Here is an 18,604-nt window from a genome sequence, read left to right on the forward strand (position 1 = left end):
ATATAAGAAAGGGACAGGAACTCTAAAAGGGGAGTTTGGTTTGAGGTAAGTAGTGCTTATAAGTAAAATATTGGAGAGGAGGGAAAAGGGAAAAGAAAAGAAAAAATTACAATTTTGGGGGGTTAATAAGATGGCTTAATAGTTAATAAGGTTATTTTGGTTAATGGTTATAACCATTATAATGGTTCATAATAAAGGTTAATGAGAAAATACAGAATTAGTAGTTCTAACCATAAATGTGAATGGGGTGAATTTTCCCATAAAGCATAAGCAGATAGTAGACTGGATTAAAAGCCAACATCCTACAATATGTTGTTTATAACAAACAAATTTAAAGCAGAGCCATACATACTGAGTAAAGGTAAAAGGCTAGAGCAGAATCTATTATACTTCAGGTGAAGTAAAAAAGCAGGGGTAGCCATCCTTATCTCACATCAAGCAAAAGCAAAAAATTGATCTAATTAAAAGAGATAAGGAAGAAAACTATATCTTGCTAAAGGGTATCATAGACAATGAAACAAAATTAAAGTTAAACATGTATGCACCAAGTGGTGTAGCATCTAAATTCCTAAAGGAGAAGTTAAGAGAGTTGAAAGAAGAAATAGACAGCAAAACTATAATAGTTGGAGATCTCAAACTTGCTCTCTCAGAACTAGATAAATCAACCACAAAATAAATGTGAAAGAAGATAAAGAGGTAAATGAAATACTAGAAAAGCTATGTATGATATATATTTGGAGAAAATTCAATAGAGACAGAAAGGAATACACTTTTTCCTCTGGAGTTCATAGAACCTATGTCAAAACTGACCATATGTTAGGTCATAAAGACCTCAAAAGTAAATGCAGAAAGGTATAAATGGTAAATGCATTTTTTCAGATCACAATGCAATAAAAAGGCCAGGGGAAAATAGACCAAAAAGTAATTGGAAACTAAATAATCTCATCCTAAAGAATAAATGGGTGAAACAGCAAATCATAGACAGAATCTATAATTTCATTCAAGAGAATGACATTAATAAGACAAGATACCAACATTTGTAGGATGCAGCAAAAGTGGTAATAAGGAGAAATTTTATATCTCTAGATGTTTACTTGCATAAAATAGAAAAAGAGAAGATCATTGAATTGGGCTTGCAACTAAAAAAGCTAGAAAAAGAACAATTTAAAAGTGTCCAATCGAATATCAAACTTGGGTTTCTGAAAACAAAAGGAAAGATCAATAACACCGAAATTAAAAAAAAAATCTATTGAATTAATAAATAAAAACTAAGAGTTGGTTTTATGGGGGAAAAAAACAACAAAATAGATAAACCTTTAGTTAAATTGATTAGAAAAAGGAAAGAGGAAAATAAAATTGTTAGTCTCAAAAATGAAAAGGGAAAACTTTCCATCAATGAAGAGGAAACTAGAGCAATAACTAGGAGTTACTTTGCCCAACTTTATGCCAATAAATTTGATAACCTAAGTGAGATGGATGAATATCTGCAAAAATATAGATTGTCCAAATTAACAGAAGAGGATATAAATTACTCAAGTTGTCCCCTTTTAGAAAAAGAAATAGAGCAAGCTATTAATCAACTCCCTAAGAAAAAATCCCCAGCACCAGATGAATTTACATGTGAATTTTACCAAACATTTAAAGAACAATTAACTCCAATAATATTTGAAAAAAATAGGGAATGAAGAACTCCTAACAAATCCACAGATACTGTACTGAAACCTAAACCAGGTAGGATGAAAATAGAGAAAGAAAATTATAGACCGATCTCCCTAATGAATATTGATGCAAAAATCTTAAATAAATAAAACATTAGCAAAGAGATTGCAGAAAGTGGTCTCCAGGTTAAAACACCATGACCAAGTAGCATTTCTACTAGGAACACAGGATTGATTCAATATTAGGAAAACTGTTAGCATAATTGACTTTATCAATAACCAAATTAATAAAAAGCATATGATTATCTCAATAGATGCAGTAAAAACATTTCATGAAATCCAACATTCATTCCTATTAAAAACACTAGAAAAATAGAACTAAATGTAATTTTCCTTAAAACAGTCAATATCATCTTTTGAAAATCATCAGCAAGCATCATATGTAATGGCGATAAATGGGAATCATTCTCAATAAGTTCAGGGATGAAATAAGGTTGTCCACTATCACCATTACTATTCAATATTGTATTATAAATGCTAGTTTTAGCAATAAGAGAAGAAAAATAGATTAAATTAGAGTAAGTAATGAGGAAACCAAATTATCACTCTTTGCAAATGATTTGATGGTATATTTAGAGAAACCTAGAAAATCAGCTAAAAAGCTTTTAGAAATAATCCACAAATTTAGCAAAGTTGCAGTATACAAAATAAATCCTCATAAATCATCAGCATTTTTATATGTTATTAACAAAATCCAACAGCAAGAGATGCAAAAAGAAATTCCATTTAAAATAGCCATCAATAGTACAAAATATTTGGGAATCTATCTGCCAAGGGAAAGTCAGTAACTTTATGAGCAAAACTCCAAAAAACTTTTCACATAAACAAAGCTAGATCTAAACTATTGGGAAAAATATCAGGTGTGGAGAGCTGTAAGAACTGAGTGTGGACCACAACTTAACATTCTTACTGTTTCTGTTGTTGTTTGCTTGCATTTTTCTTTCCCAGTTTTTTTCCTTCTTGATCCATTTTATGATTTTTTTTTGTACAGCAAGATAATTTTTATAAACATATATACATATATTGAATTTTACATATATTTTAACATATTTAACATTATTGGACTGCCTGATATCTAAGAGAGAAGATGGGGGGATGGAGAGGAAAATTTGGAACAAAAGATTTTGCAAGGGTCAGTGTTGAAAAATTACTCATGCATATGTTTTGTAAATAAGTTAAAAAACCTTTGGTGAAAAAAAAAAGTTATGTGAACAAATTTTGAAAAGGTTGACTAGAACCAAACTGCAAAGGACTACCAATGTAAAGATGAAAAATCTAGAAACATCCTTGTTTAGTAACAAATAAGTGGGCATACTTCTGGGGAAATGGAATCATATGCACCTTGACATTCTCCTTATGAAGGAAGCAGAAGACAATAGAAAATTTTTTCTTAATGGAAGAATTGTTTGTAGACCCTTTTTGGAATGACAAATAATTCAATTAGTTGAAATGGTTTTGTCATGAGTCCAAAGACAACAAAAACATTATTTCATGTGACATTTGTTCATTTCTTATTGTGTTTCTCATTTTTTGAAAAATGATACAAAAATAATAGCACCTTATGGAGCAACAAAAAAAGAATTATTTTCTTAACAAATATTCCCATCTTCACTCTTTCCATCTCCAGGCCATCCTTCTCATTACTGCCAGAATTGATGTAATTGGATATATATTCAACCATACTTCTTTGTTCAAAAACTTTTAATGCTTCCCTATTATTTACCAATGTGACTGTCTTTCTAGTTTTTTTTTCCCTTCCATAAAATCTTTGCTTCTACCAAAGTGGCATCCTCCATTTTCCCACAAATATCTCCTCCTCAAAGCTTTTATTTACACTATCATTTTTATTTAGAATGTCATTCCTTGTTCTTCTTTTGAATTCTTTCTTATCCTCTAAAGCTTTGCTCATAGTAGATACTTAAATGTTTCTTTAATTCAAATGAATAAAATTAATGTAATGGATTTAACAATGGAATTAGAAGTGGTAGAACCATAGCTATTATGGGTACATTGGTAAGAGTACCATCTTTATAGTTGGGAAATCATGTTCCACAACCAAGCTTTGATACTAGCTGTGTTACCTCAGGCAAGAGTTACTTAAACTATTTGAGCCTCAATTTGCTCTTCTGTAAAATGATTGTATTAGATAAGCTCAGTGCTACATATGCATAGCTTTCTGTTTACATCTGGTTTCAGTAGATATAAAACATTTCAGCAATTCAATTAAAAATGTTTAAAATAATTTTATAAGTCATATTTTTATTTCACATATTTACAAATTTATTCATGGAAATGATAATATAGAAGAAAATATCCTCAAGATCTGGTTAGATTGGGGATCCAAACATTAAAACTGTTCTTCTAAGTATTCAAACATCAATATGTTTTAAAACTATTTCAGACTTCAAAGAAACTTTGCTCCATATATCAGTATAATTGAATTGACAACACTGAAGAAAGGATGGAAATATTCAAACACTTCCATTCAATACTTTGCCTATCTCTATGCCTATCACTTTGACTAAAATTTTACTTCAGGATGAAATTGATTCATAGGAAGCTAAAATAATGTTCTGATATATTGAAACACTATCTTTATGACTTATGATGTTTTATTTTTTCTCTCTCCCTTCTTCCTTTCCTTCTTTCTTCCCTCCTTATAATTCAGAACAAAATCATGAAATAAGAGCTTATTTAATTTGTCAAGGTGTTAAGGGAGGTTTATAAAAATTGTATCAACCCAAACAATTATTTAATGTAGTCAGACACATAAGATTTTGCGATTATGTCTTTGAATAACTAATAAAACCCAGCAAGATTCATTTCAACAAATAGGAACACACAATCATAAAGTCAGAAATAATTGTATTGACATGTATCCTTTGCCATGACTTTTGTACAACTTCTTTAAATTAAGTTTTGAACTTTGCAGAGAGTCAGTTTCTTAGAACTGCTTCCAGTTATTATATGACAGATCATTATTATATGATAGATCAGATGGAAATACGATCATGTTCCATCTGCTCCTTTTATGCAACATTAAAGGCTTTATTGTTTTTCTCTTGACAGAATTATCTCAGCAACACCTCAACATCTTATCAAAGTGTTGTTCTGGAAGGCTTCCTCACATATACTCTGCTCAGAAATAACAAAACATCTACTGGGAATGTCTGCAATGTGCCAGGTGTTGCATTCAGTTTGAACCAAACATAGGAATATCATTAAAATGGGTTTTTATAATCAATTTATAATTAATCACTCATACAGCATTTTTTTCTTTGCTTTTAGAGGGACCATCAATCAACAACAACAACAAAAATTCTTTAAAACATTTCATGTAACTCTCACTGATTTAAATTGACTGTCAGAACAGACTATTCAACATTATAATTTATCATTAAAAATGAAAAGATCTAAGCACATATGGTTGGGTCTGACAAATTTGCAAAGAAAGGACTCATTTGTCATGGAAACCTATTGCTATGTATGTATGCTAAGTGATTTGTTAAAACAAAAAGTTTTAAATGTGTGTAATTAAAATCACCCCAAATCTTCAGTGATTCTCCTTATTTCGTATTTTCCCATTAATATTTTCATTTATCTGCAAATCTTTTTTTTTCAACATTTTTTTATTTATAATTTTTTTCACAATATATATGCATGAGTAGATTTTTTAATAATATTATCCCTTGTATTCATTTTTCCAAATTATCCCCTCCCTCCCTTTACTCCCTCCCCTTAATGACAGGCAATCCCATACATTTTACATGTGTTACAATATAACCTAGATAAAATATATGTGTGTAAATACCATTTTCTTGTTGCACATTAAGTATTAGATTCTGAAGGTATAAGTAACCTGGGTAGATAGACAGTAGTGCTAACAATTTACATTCACTTCCCAGTGTTCCTTCTCTGGGTGTAATTATTTCTGTCCATCATTGATCGACTGGAAGTGAGTTGGATCTTCTTTATGTTGAAGATTTCCACTTCCATCAGAATACATCTTCATACAAAATTGAAGTGTACAGCGATCTTCTGGTTCTATTCATTTCACTCAGCATCAGTTGATGTAAGTAAGTCTCTCCAAGCCTCTCTGTATTCCTCCTGCTGGTCATTTCTTATAGAGCAAGAATATTCCATAACCTTCATATACCATAATTTACCCAACCATTCTCCAATTGATGGGCATCCATTCCATCCAGTTTCTGGCCACTACAAAAAGAGCTGCCACAAACAATTTGGCACATACAGGTCCCTTTCCCTTCCTCAGTATTTCTTTGGGATATAAGCCCTATAGCAGCAATGCTGGATCAAAGGGTATGCACAGTTTGATAACTTTTTGGGCATAGTTCCAAATTACTCTCCAGAATGGTTGGATTCTTTCACAACTCCACCAACAATGTATCAGTGTCCCAGTTTTCCCACATTCCCTCCAACATTCATCATTATTTGTTCCTGTAATCTTAGCCAATCTGACAGGTGTTTAGTGGTATCTCAGAGTTGTCTTAATTTTCATTTCTGTGATCAATAGTGATTTGGAACACTCTTTCATATGAGTGGATATAGTTTCAATATCATCATCTGAGAATTGTCTGTTCATATCTTTTGACCATTTATCAATTGGAGAATGGTTTGATTTCTTATAAATTAGGGTCAGTTTTCTTTATATTTTGGAAATGAGACCTTTATCAGAACCTTTAACTGTAAAAATATTTCCCAATTTGTTACTTCCCTTCTAATCTTGTATGCATTAGTATTGTTTGTACAGAAACTTTTTAGTTTGATGTAATCAAAATCTTCTATTTTGTGATCAATAATGATCTCTAGTTCTCCTCTGGTCATAAATTCCTTCCTCTTCCACAGGTCTGAGAGGTAGACTATCCTCTGTTCCTCTAATCTATTTATGATCTCATTCTTTATACCTAAATCATAGACCCATTTTGATCTTATCTTGGTATATGGTGTTAAGTGTGGATCCATATCTACTTTCTGCCATACTAATTTCCAATTCTCCCAACAGTTTTTTTCAAATAATGAATTTTTATCCCTAATGTTGGTATCTTTGGGTTTATCAAACTCTAGATTGCTATAGTTGTACACTTTTTTGTTCTTTGTACCTAACCTGTTCTACTGATTGGCTGGTCTATTTCTTAGCCAATACCAAATGGTTTTGATGACTGCTGCTATATAATATAGCTTTAGATCAGGTATACATAGACCACCTTCCTCTGATTTTTTTTTCATTAATTCCCTTGGAATTCTCGACCTTTTATTCTTCCATATGAACTTTGTTGTTATATATTCTAGGTCATTAAAATAGTTTCTTGGGAGTCTGATTGTTATAGCACTAAATAGATAGATTAGTTTGGGGAGTATTGTCATTTTTATTATATTTGCTCGGCCTATCCAAGAGCACTGAATGTCTTTCCAATCATTTAAATCTGACTTTATTTTTGTGGCAAGTGTTTTGTAATTTTTCTCATATAATTCCTGACTATTCTTTGGTAGATGGATTCCCAAATACTTTATACTCTCAACATTTGTTTGGAAAGGAATTTCTCTTTGTATCTCTTGCTGTTGCCTTTTGTTGGTGATATATAAAAATGCTGAGGATTTATGTGGATTTTTTTGTATCCTGCCACTTTGCTAAAATTCTGAATTATTTCTACTAGCTTTTTAGAAGAGTCTTTGGGGTTCTCTAAGTATACCATCATGTCATCTGCAAAGAGTGATAGTTTGATTTCCTCATTTCCTACTCTAATTCCTTGAATCTCTTTCTCGGCTTTTATTGCCGAGGCTAGCGTTTCTAGTACTATATTGAATAGTAATGGTGATAGTTGGCAACCTTGTTTCACACCTGATCTTACTGGGAAAGATTGCAGTTTATTTCTATTGCATATTATGCTTACTGACGGTCTTAAATATATGCTCCTGATTATTCTAAGGAATGGTCCATTTATTCATATACTCTCAAGTGTTTTTAGTAGGAATGGATGTTCTATTTTGTCAAATACTTTTTCTGTATCTATTGAGATGATCATATGATTTTTATTAATTTGATTATTAATATGGTCAATTAAACTAATAGTTTTCCTAATATTAAACCAGCCCTGCATTCCTGGTATAAATTCTACTTGATCATAGTGTATTATCATGGGGATGATTTTCTGAAGTCTTTTTGCTAATATCTTATTTAAGATTTTAGCATCAATATTCATTAAGGAAATTGGTCTATAATTTTCCTTCTCAGTTTTCGATCAACCTGGTTTAGGTATCAGTACCATGTCTGGGTCATAAAAGGAGTTTGGTAGGACTCCTCCATCCCCTGTTTTTTCAAATAGTTTATATAACATTGGGGCTAATTGTTCTTTAAATGTTTGGTATAATTCACATGTAAATCCATCTGGTCTTGGGGATTTTTTCCTGGGGAGGTGATTAATAGCTTGTTCTATTTCTTTTTCTGAAATGGGACTATTTAAGCAATTTATCTCCTCCTCTGTTAATCTAGGGAGCCTATATTTTTGGAGGAAGTCATCCATTTCACTTAAGTTATCAAATTTATTGGCATAAAGTTGGGCAAAGTAACTCCTTATTATTTATCTAATTTCCTCTTCATTGGTGGAAAGATCCCCCTTTTCATTTGTAAGACTATCAATTTGATTTTCCTCTTTCTTTTTTTTTGATCAAATTTACCAAAGGTTTATCTATTTTATTGGTTTATTGGTTTATCTATTTTCCAGTTCTATAGATTTTCCAGTAAGTATTTGACGTTATTCTCCAGCTGTTCATTTTTTTTTTTTTTTTAGTGAGTTATTTTCTTTTTCCCAATCACAAATCCTACTTTCTTGGGAATTTTTCATATTTTCCAATTCAGAAATCTTACTTTCCTGTGATTTTTTAACCTTTTCTAATTCACAAATTGTGTTTCCCTTCACCTCCTGTGAATTCTTTATTCTTTCCAACTCAAATTTCAGGACGTTATTATTATCTATCATAACTTCTTTTTCCTTTCCCCATTTTTCTTCAAACTCTATTAGCTTTTTAATAGTTTCTTCTAGGAGAGATTTATGTGATGGGGGGCATGTATCATTCCCCTTTAGGGTGTTATCTGGAGACTCTCTGCTGTTATCCTCCTCAGGGTGGGATACCCACTCTTTCTCTGTATAGAAGGTTTCAGTCATTCTCTTCAGCTTCTTACTCCTTGTTAACACTCTGTGGGGGGGTCTGCCCTTAGGGTAAGAAATTTATTTATCAGGTTCCTAATAGACCGTGGATAAGATGTAGCATTCCTGTGTCTGGGCTAAGAGAGAGCTCTGGGAGAGAGTTCCCCACTCCCCTCCCTGGAAATGCCTCAGAGGTGGTTAGCACACCTGTTGCAAAGAGTGCCCTGTGTAGGACCCCACTGTGTGGCCTAGTGACTGCCCTGAGGTTTAAGGCTAAAGAGTGAAAGCATAACAAATCCCAGCCAATGCCTTCTCTGGGGTCCTGGATATTAGCAGCTGAGGTGAAAAGCCCCTGTGCTCAAACCGGAAGAGTCTTCCCGGAAACCACAGACCCTGCTTTGAAGGGTTCGTTGCTCTGGGAGTTTGGATGCTGTTGGAATTCCACTGCCTCATGCTGAGCCCCGCACTATGTGGATTAGAGGCTGCCTCGGGCTGTGTCCCCCACTGTTCAGGCTCTTAACTTCCCCAGGGAAAAGCCCCGGACAGCAGAAGGTGGCTGCTCAGCCATGCCGAGATTGGTGCTAGGCTACTTCTGGATTGGGGTGGATCTAGGATCTGGCTTTATATTTTAAAGTAGCTTGATTTCTCTTCTGATCTGCTGTTTTATTTGCAGAGTAGAGCTATTAGCCTGTGCCAGATTCCTCTATCTCAGTGGCTTCTCTGATCCCAGAGTTCTCCCCAGCACATTTGGTACAGTGTGCTAGCACCTAACCCTGTCTGTGCTGATCTTTTTCTTCCCTCCCCTCAGAACCAATCTTTTCTGTTGAAATTCCAGATTATCTTCAGCTGGTAAATTGTGCTTCTAATCCTTGTGGTTTTTAATCAGTCCAGCGTTATTTTTGAGGCTGATTTAACTAGTTGGTATTGAGGGAAGAAGGGAGCTTACAAATTCGCATGTATCTTCTCTGCCATCTTGGCTTTGCCCCCCCCCCCCACAATTTCTTGAATAGTAGTTTAATAACCGATAATACACTCAAGAACAGCCACATGTAATCTTAAAAGCCTTTATTATACTTACTCACATAATGTCTTGAATTAATGCCCTGACTTGTTAACTCCTTAGTGAACACTTGGTCTGAAGATCCATGTGTTCACTACCAAACTCCTCACCTCTCTCGTCTATCTATCAGCTTGGCTCAGCTACCCCAGGCTAGGGAGCCAGGTTAAAGAGAGTGACTTGCTGCCTGCAGTGGGCTTATAAAGAGCCTGTGAGGTCACATACACAGCCAACTAGCGAGAGAGTTGTCACCCATTAAGAAGGTATCTCAATATGGCCAGGATCCCACCCACAGGGCAGTCCTATATCCACAGAGATTACTTCTGGGACACTCAATCTCCTGTTGGACCGTGGCTGCCCGCTTAAAGGACCCTTACACTTCCCTTCTCTTGTTTTGCCCGAACCGCTCATCTCATCAAGCTAAACTTTTAGCACCAGCTATAGTTCACTTGATCCATAAGATAACAGAATGCTATTCCCAAGGAGGTACAAAGCAGCAGATCAGTAAACGGAAGTATGACAATGAGAACTAGGCTCAACAGTGGCCAAGTGTTCAACCCATTCATTAAAGTCATACTCAAGAGATAATAAGCCAAAGAGGTTGGATGCCAATGAGGTAGGATGTCAACACTAAAGTGGGAAGTCAACAAGGTAAAACATCACAATTCTAGTTAACAATTAAATATCAGTGAGGTAGGGTGTCACAATTCTAGTTACATTTATCACAATTCTATTGCACTTGTCTCAATTCTAGATCAATTCTAGTTTCACAGATGAAGGTGCACATAAGCAAAATCATGTCCAGTAACATTGTCTCAATAACAATGACAGGTGGTTATGTTGGTTTTTCACCCATTAATTTAAAAGCATAGTCCTTAAATAGAAAGCATAGGGCAAAGCCTCTCCCCAGGCCACTATATGGCAAGTCCATTTCAGCTGCTACATTGGAGCTGTGTCTGCTATCTCTGGTGTCACGATCAGGAGGGACATTGCTGCCATCAGTGTCTGAAGGGCTGCTGAAATCTGGCTGGTCCCTCTGGGCTGTTGTCTGGTCCTTCTCTTGGATCCCCAGGTCACAAATATCTCTGGTGGGGATTAACTCCTCTGCTGTTAGATCTGCCTCTGAACTTGGGCCTTTCCAAATGTCATTTAGGCCTTTCCACATCACTGTGGAAAGAAAGTTCTTGTCAAAAAGATGAATAAAAAGTCACACAAAAGTCAGTCAGTCTGTCACTTAGCTGCACTTTCTGTGTATGCCAGAAATGCATTGCTAAGGTAAAATGCAAAGAATTTAAAAATGTAAAACTGAAATAATTTAAAAATGTAAAACCAAAATAACTTAATATAAAATCAAAATAACTTAGGAATGTAAAATCAAAATACTTTAAAAATGTAAAATCAAAATTTAAAAATTGCAAGCCATCACATATATGTATTGTCACATCTTGCGCATATCCCTTCTCTTGTTTAGAAAAGAACATCCTGGGAATATAGTCTGTCCAGTAATGACTTGACTGGTAGGATTATAAGAAATCCCAATGGAATGCGTAAAATCAAATTCAATGCAAAAATATCTAAAAGCAAAATATTTATAAACCAATCCATAACCTGTCTTAAATGCATGTGAGATTTCTACAATGGAAAAATGGTTGATCACATGCCTAGCTGCTTCTCCAGATTGGAGTGAAGCCATAATGTCCATTGGTCTTAAAACATTAAATTTCAAAATTAATTAAATTACATTAAAAATTAATTAAAATTAATTAAATTAAATTCAAAATTAATTAAATTACAAAAGTATTCCTTGGTAGTTTGATTGGTATGATACTGAATAAGCAAATTAACATTTTCTCACTTTTACTATATAGACTGAGCTTACCCAGGAGTAATTCATATTTATCCAATTGTTTATATTTGTCTGTATTTGTGTGAAAAACGTTTTCTAATTTTGTTCATATAGTCAATGAGTTTGTTTTGGCAGATAGGTTCCCAAGTATTTTAAATAACTTAAACTTATTTTAAATGGAATTTTTCTTTCTATCTTTTCCTGCTAGATTTAATTAATAGTATAGCCACGCCTAAAATATTGCAGGTTTAATTTCAGATTACTTTAATAAATTGAATATTTCAAAAAAGTAAGTCACACCAATTTTCTTTTTGGATTTCTCATGCACATGAAAGTTACGTTTATACTATAATGTATTCCAGTAAGTATGCAAAAGCATTACATTTATAAAACAGTGTATATACCTTAACTAGAATATATTGTCACTAAAAATCATCACCATCATCTGAATCTTCAACAAGTCTTAATCTTTTTTCCTGATAGAGAAACTTTTCTCAGTGTTGGTCACTGCTGACTGATTAGCATGGTGGTTGGCAAAGCTTAGAATAGCTGTGACAATTTCCTAAAATATCATAGCAATGAAATTTGATGCATTTATTAACTTAAGTTACTTAAAACTTGAATACCAAATAGAAAAATAAAAAGCCAATAAAATATAAAGTAATAAATTTTTATTGCAAGAAAATCTATACAGTAGATACTACACATTATATTCAGAGTTTCCCATCTTTGTTTCCTGGTAGGTTGTTTTTTATTGCTTTCTGCTGTGCACTTTTTATTTTGTTCTTTTTTCCTCTTCCCCTCACCCCCAAATATGCTAAAATTAAGTTTATATATATATTTATATAAATATAAACATGCATATACATGTACACATGTACATAGAGATCTATAATCATGCATTTATACATTCATATACCTCTTTGTAAGGCCATACTACATTTGTTTGTCCTCTGTTTCTCTGAAGGTGGATTACATTAATCTTCATAAGTCCAAATCTTTTCAGGTTTTTCTAATTCCACCATGTGACTATTTCCTACATTACAGAAATATTCCAATTTTATACTATCTATTTATTTTAGATAGTCCATAACAATGTTGACTAATATGTCTAATCTATAGCATAGTTTCCCTATTTTTCTGTTTTGATTAAATCTATTTTTGCTTTAATTTTGAGATCAACAACTCTGCTTGAGATCTGCTTTTTTTCTAATAAATTCTACTCATGATCATTACTAGTATGCTCATATATATCTCTTATTTTCTATCTTTGCTAAATCCTCTGCTTTACTTCTATGTACTATCTAACAGCCTCAAGGATTCCTCCCTTCTCTTCTTCCCTGCCCACCATTTTCTCCCTCTTTATACCATTCCCATTCTTCAAGTTGAAAAAGTTACAAGCCAAAACTAATGTGGAGGAAGTGTTGGTGCATATATATACATATACATATATATATATATATATATATATATATATATATATATATATATATATATATATATATATATATATGTATAATTTTTTTTTGTTTGCAAATTGTACACTCAATGCAGCCTCTGAAGCTGAAACTTAATAAAATATGGATCAAATTCTCTGTTGCTTGTGTTAATTTTGGCCTAACAAGAAACACCAAGAAAACACAGATACTCCATCACCAAGCATCATACCATCCACATGTTGAAATGAACCATCAATTAAAGAAAATGGTGAAATTTTGCATACTATGGATAAGTTCACTTACCTCAACAGTATACTTTCCAGAGGATGTACACAGTGATAATGAGGTTGATGCACACATTGCCAGAGCTGGCTGTGTTAAAGAAGCTCTGAAGGAAAGTGTGGTAAGAAGAAGTATTAGACCAATCAACAAACTGAAGATCTCCAGAGCCATTGGGCTGACCTCATTGTTGTATTCCTGTGAAACATGGACAGTATATTAGTACTATTCCAGGAAAATGAATTGATTCTATTTAAATTGTCATAGGAAGATTCTGATGATAACCTCATGAGATGAGATCCCAGCCACTGTGGTCCTTTTTTTGAACTAAACTTTCACATTCTACTGCTGAGAGTTCAGCTCTGTTAGTCTGGGCTTGTCACAATTTTTGAATGCCAAATGTACTTTGCCCAAAAGACTATTTTATGGAGAACTCATAACGAGAAAGTGTTCACAAGGTGATCAGAAAGAAAATAAAATACACAGATACTTTCAAGGAGTTTCTTAAGAACTTTAGAATTTATTTTGTGACATGGGAGACATTAGCACAGGACAGCCCAGCATGGTATGCCATTATCAGAGAAGGTGCTGTGCTCTATGAGCAAAACAGAATTGAATTAGCTCAAAAGAAATTCAAGATGTTCAAAATTAAAGAAGCTACCCCAAATGTTCATAGGGATTATTTATGTCTGACCTGTGACTGAGCATGCTAAGCTTGTATTGATCTGATCAGCCATAGTCAGATACACTTTAACCCAACCCTAACATCGTGATATCATTTTAGTACTCTTTGAGGATGAAGGACAATAATCAAACAAACAAACAAACAATTCCATTCCCATTAATCTACATGTCTTATCCCATTGATCTACACATCCTTCTATGCACCCCCCCGTTCTATTATCCTCTCTTATTTCTTAGTAAATTTAGAAGATTTTTATTCTCTCTCTCACACACACATATATATGTTTATATGTATGTATGTATATATATATATATGTATATATATATATATATATACATATATATATATATGTATGTATGTATTTTATCTTCTTTAACCCATTTCAAATGTGAATAGGATTCCATAACTATTAGCGTTCCTCCCCCATTTAATTCCTGTGTCTTTCTGTAATCTCTTTGCTAATATTTTATTTAAGATTTTTGCATCAATATTCACTGGAGAGATTGGTCTATAATTTTCTTTCTCTGTTTTCATCCTGCCTTATTTAGGTTTCAGTACTATATCTGTGTCATAAAAGGAATTGGGTAGGAATTCTTCATTCCCTATTTTTTCAAATAGTTTATATAGTACTGGATTTAATTGTTCTTTAAATGTTTGGTAGAATTCACATACAAATCCATCTGGTACTGGGGAATTTTTCCTTAGGGTGTTGATTAATAGCTTGTTCTATTTTTTTTTTTTCAAAAGGGACAATTTAAGCAATTTATATCCTCTTCTGTTAATCTGGGAAATTTATAGTTTTGTAGATATTCCTCCATTTCACTTAGGTTGTCAAATTTGTTGACATAAAGTTGGGCAAAGTAATTCCTAATTATTGCTCTAATTTCTGCTTCATTGGTGAAAAGTTCTCCCTTTTCAGTTATGTGGAAAGTGTTTTGTAGTTTTGCTCTTATAGCTTCTGCCCCACCCTTGGCAGATAGATTTCCAAATATTTTATATTAATGACAGTTATTTTAAATGAAATTTCTCTTTGTATCTCTTGCTGTTGGATTTTGCTAGTGATGTATAAAAATGCTGAGGATTTATGTGCATTTATTTTGTATCCTGCAGCTTTGCTGAAGTTATGGATTACTTCTAATGGCTTTTTAGTTGATTCTCTAAGTTTCTCTAAGTATCTGTAAAGAGTGATAATTTGGTTTCCTCATTACCTACTGTAATTCCTTTTATCTCTTTTTCATCTCTTATTACCAAAACTAGCACTTCTAACGCAATATTGAATAGTAATGGTGACAGTGAGCAGCCTTGTTTCACCCCTGATCTTATTCGGGAATGGTTCTTGTTTATGATGCTTGCTGATGGTTTTAAATAGATGCTACTGACTGTTCTAAAGAAAAGTCCATATATTCCTATATTCTCTAATGTTTTTAATAGGAATGGGTGTTGGATTTTATCAAATGCTTTTTCTGCATCTATCAAAATAATCAAATGGTTTGTGTTAATTTGGTTATTGATATAGACAATTATGCTGATAGTTTTCCTAACATTGAATTTGCCCTGCATTCCTGGTATAAATCTTACTTGGTCATAGAACACAAACAGAAAATAGCAATGGCAAAATAGCTACAGGTAGAGCTTCAGAGGGTAATATGAACTGGTCTCAAGTTCAAAAGTATTTTTTGGAAGAGTTCAAAAAGGTTCTTAAAAGAGAGATAGAAAAAAATGGGGAAAAGAAATAAAATTTATGACAGAGAATTCTGAAATTTTTTTTGGGGGAAAAAAAGCCAACATATTGGAAAAGAAAGTACAAAAATTGCCTGAAGAAAAAAAAAATTCCTTAAAAATAGAATTGGTGAAATGAAAAAGTGTCTGCTGAACAAAACAACTCCTTTAAAAGTACAATTGGCCAAATACTAAAGGAGGTGAAAAAAAGCTAATAGAAGAAACTCATACACTAAAAATTAAAATTGGACAAATGTAAGTGAATGATTCAATGAAACATAAAAAATTAGTCAAACAAAATCCAAAAAATGAAAAAAAAATGGAAGAAAATGGGGTAGGAAGAGGCTCATTGTTTAAAACTTAATCTCATTGAATTTAGCTCAAAGACAGAATATACATACTTAGTTTGAAAGAGGAATTTGTCTCACTCTATAGGAAAATAATGGGGGGAAAGAGAAAAGAAAAGGGGGAGATTAATATAAGTGAAGGCAGAAGTAGAAGAAAAAAGAGATAAGAAAAGGGGAACTGAGAAAAGTTCAGGCAGATCGAGAGAGGTAGTGGTCAGAAGCAAAGCACTGTTAAGGAGGGAAAAGATGAAAGGACAAAGAAAAGTAAAATGTGAAAGAATGGGATGGCAGGAAATATAGATTAAATAATCCTAAATGTAAATGAGAATGGAATGAACTCTCCCATAAATGGAAGCAGATAGCAGAATGGATTAAAAGAAAATCCTATAATATATTGTTTACAAGAAATACATTTGAAGCAGAAAGATACATATAGAGTAAAGGTAAAAGGCTGGAGCAGAATATAAGATGTTTCACCTGAAGTAAAAAGAAGCAAGGAGACTTCCGGCCAAGATGGCGGCGTGGAGGCAGACAGCTGCTTGAGCTCCTCGTTTTCTCTCAGAACTTACTTCATGACAAGCCTCTGACTTAATGCTTGACCCAGAAAGAAATCCACAAATTATCACCAAGAGAAGACATCCTTGAAAGTCGCCAGAAAAGGTCTGTGTTTGCTCGGGGGAGGGTCAATCAGACTGGGCGCAGACTGAGGGCAGACAGCCAGAGCAAGACAGGCAGCTCACACAGCTCAGACCGGAGGGGGAGGGGTGTGATCTCTGCCGTTTCTGCGAAGGGCTTTTGCCCCAGTGTGGATACTCCGTCTTGGCAGCAAGCCAGGAGCAGCAGAGAGGGTGTAAACACCGGAGGTGAAGATTAAAACCCCAGAAAGCCAGCATCTCTCAGAGCCCGGCCACCCCCAACCCCCACCTGGACTGACTCGGTGCGTTCTCAGAGCCTCAGAGTGCAGACTCAGTACAGTCATTGCTGTTCTGTTAGTGGCTCTCTGCTGCCCTACCCCCAGTCTGTAGAGGAAGCCCATTAATACCATCCAGCCCTATCCCCCGCAAAACAGACCAATTGTTTCTCTTGTCAGTTTGTTTTCTTTGATTCCTACTCTGACAAAATGAACAAAAAATTCAAAAGGGCTCTAACCATTGACAGCTTCTGTGTGGAGAGGGAGCAGACTTCAAATGCTGAGGAGACTAGGAACAGAATGTCCCCAGATGTATCCCCTGGGAGGGATATAAGCTGCTCCTCAATACAAAAGAACCTCTTAGAGGAAATCAAAAAGGCTCTCACAAGAGAGCTGGAAGAGAAATGGGAAAAGGAAAGGGAAGCTTGGCAAGAGAGCCTGGAGAAGTCATCCCATGCATTCAAAGACAGAATGGATAAAGAAATCAAATCATTGAGAAACAAGATTAGTGAGCTGGAAAAGGTAAACAACTCCAAGGAAAACAGGATTAGAGAGCTGGAAAAAGAAATCAGCTCTCTAAAAAATAAAATGGAAAAAATGGAAAAAAATTCCATAGAGGATAAAAACTCAATTGGACAATTACAAAGAGATACAAAAAAAGTGAGTGAAGAAAATACATCATTGAAAATTAGACTGGAACAAGTAGAAATGAATGACTCAAGGAGAAACCAAGAGGGAGTCAAGCAAAACCAGAGAAATGAAACAATTGAAAAGACTGTCAAGTACCTTACCAGAAAGACAACAGACCTGGAAAACAGATCCAGGAGAGACAATTTGAGAATAATCGGACTCCCTGAAAAATGGGAGGAAAAAAAGAGCTTGGACACCATTTTCGAGGAAATTATCAAAGAGAACTGCCCAGACGTTTTGGAAACAGAGGGTAAAATAGACATTGAGAAAATTCATCGATCACCTACTGAAAGGGACCCTAAAATCAAAACGCCAAGAAATATAGTGGCCAAGTTCAAGAACCATCAGACAAAGGAAAAGATATTGGAAGCTGCTAGAAAAAAACAATTCAGATATGGAGGATCCACAAAAAGGATAACACAGGATCTAGCAGCATCCACATTAAAAGAACGCAGGGCCTGGAACATGATATTCAGAAAGGCTAAGGAACTTGGTATGCAGCCAAGAATAACATACCCAGCAAGAATGAGCATCGTTTTCCAGGGAAGAAGATGGACATTTAACGAAATAAATGAATTCCAACTATTTTTGATGAAAAAACCAGACCTACATAAGAGGTTTGATCTTCAAATACAGAACTCAAGAGACTTCTAAAAAAGGTAAAAAGAAATCTTGAGAACTATACTTCTGTCAAAAAAATATGTAAAGAACATATGTACAATTTGTCTTAGAAACTAGAGGTGGAAAG

The sequence above is a fragment of the Sminthopsis crassicaudata genome, chromosome 3, assembly GCF_048593235.1.
Source record: "Sminthopsis crassicaudata isolate SCR6 chromosome 3, ASM4859323v1, whole genome shotgun sequence".
Lineage (NCBI taxonomy): Eukaryota > Metazoa > Chordata > Mammalia > Dasyuromorphia > Dasyuridae > Sminthopsis > Sminthopsis crassicaudata.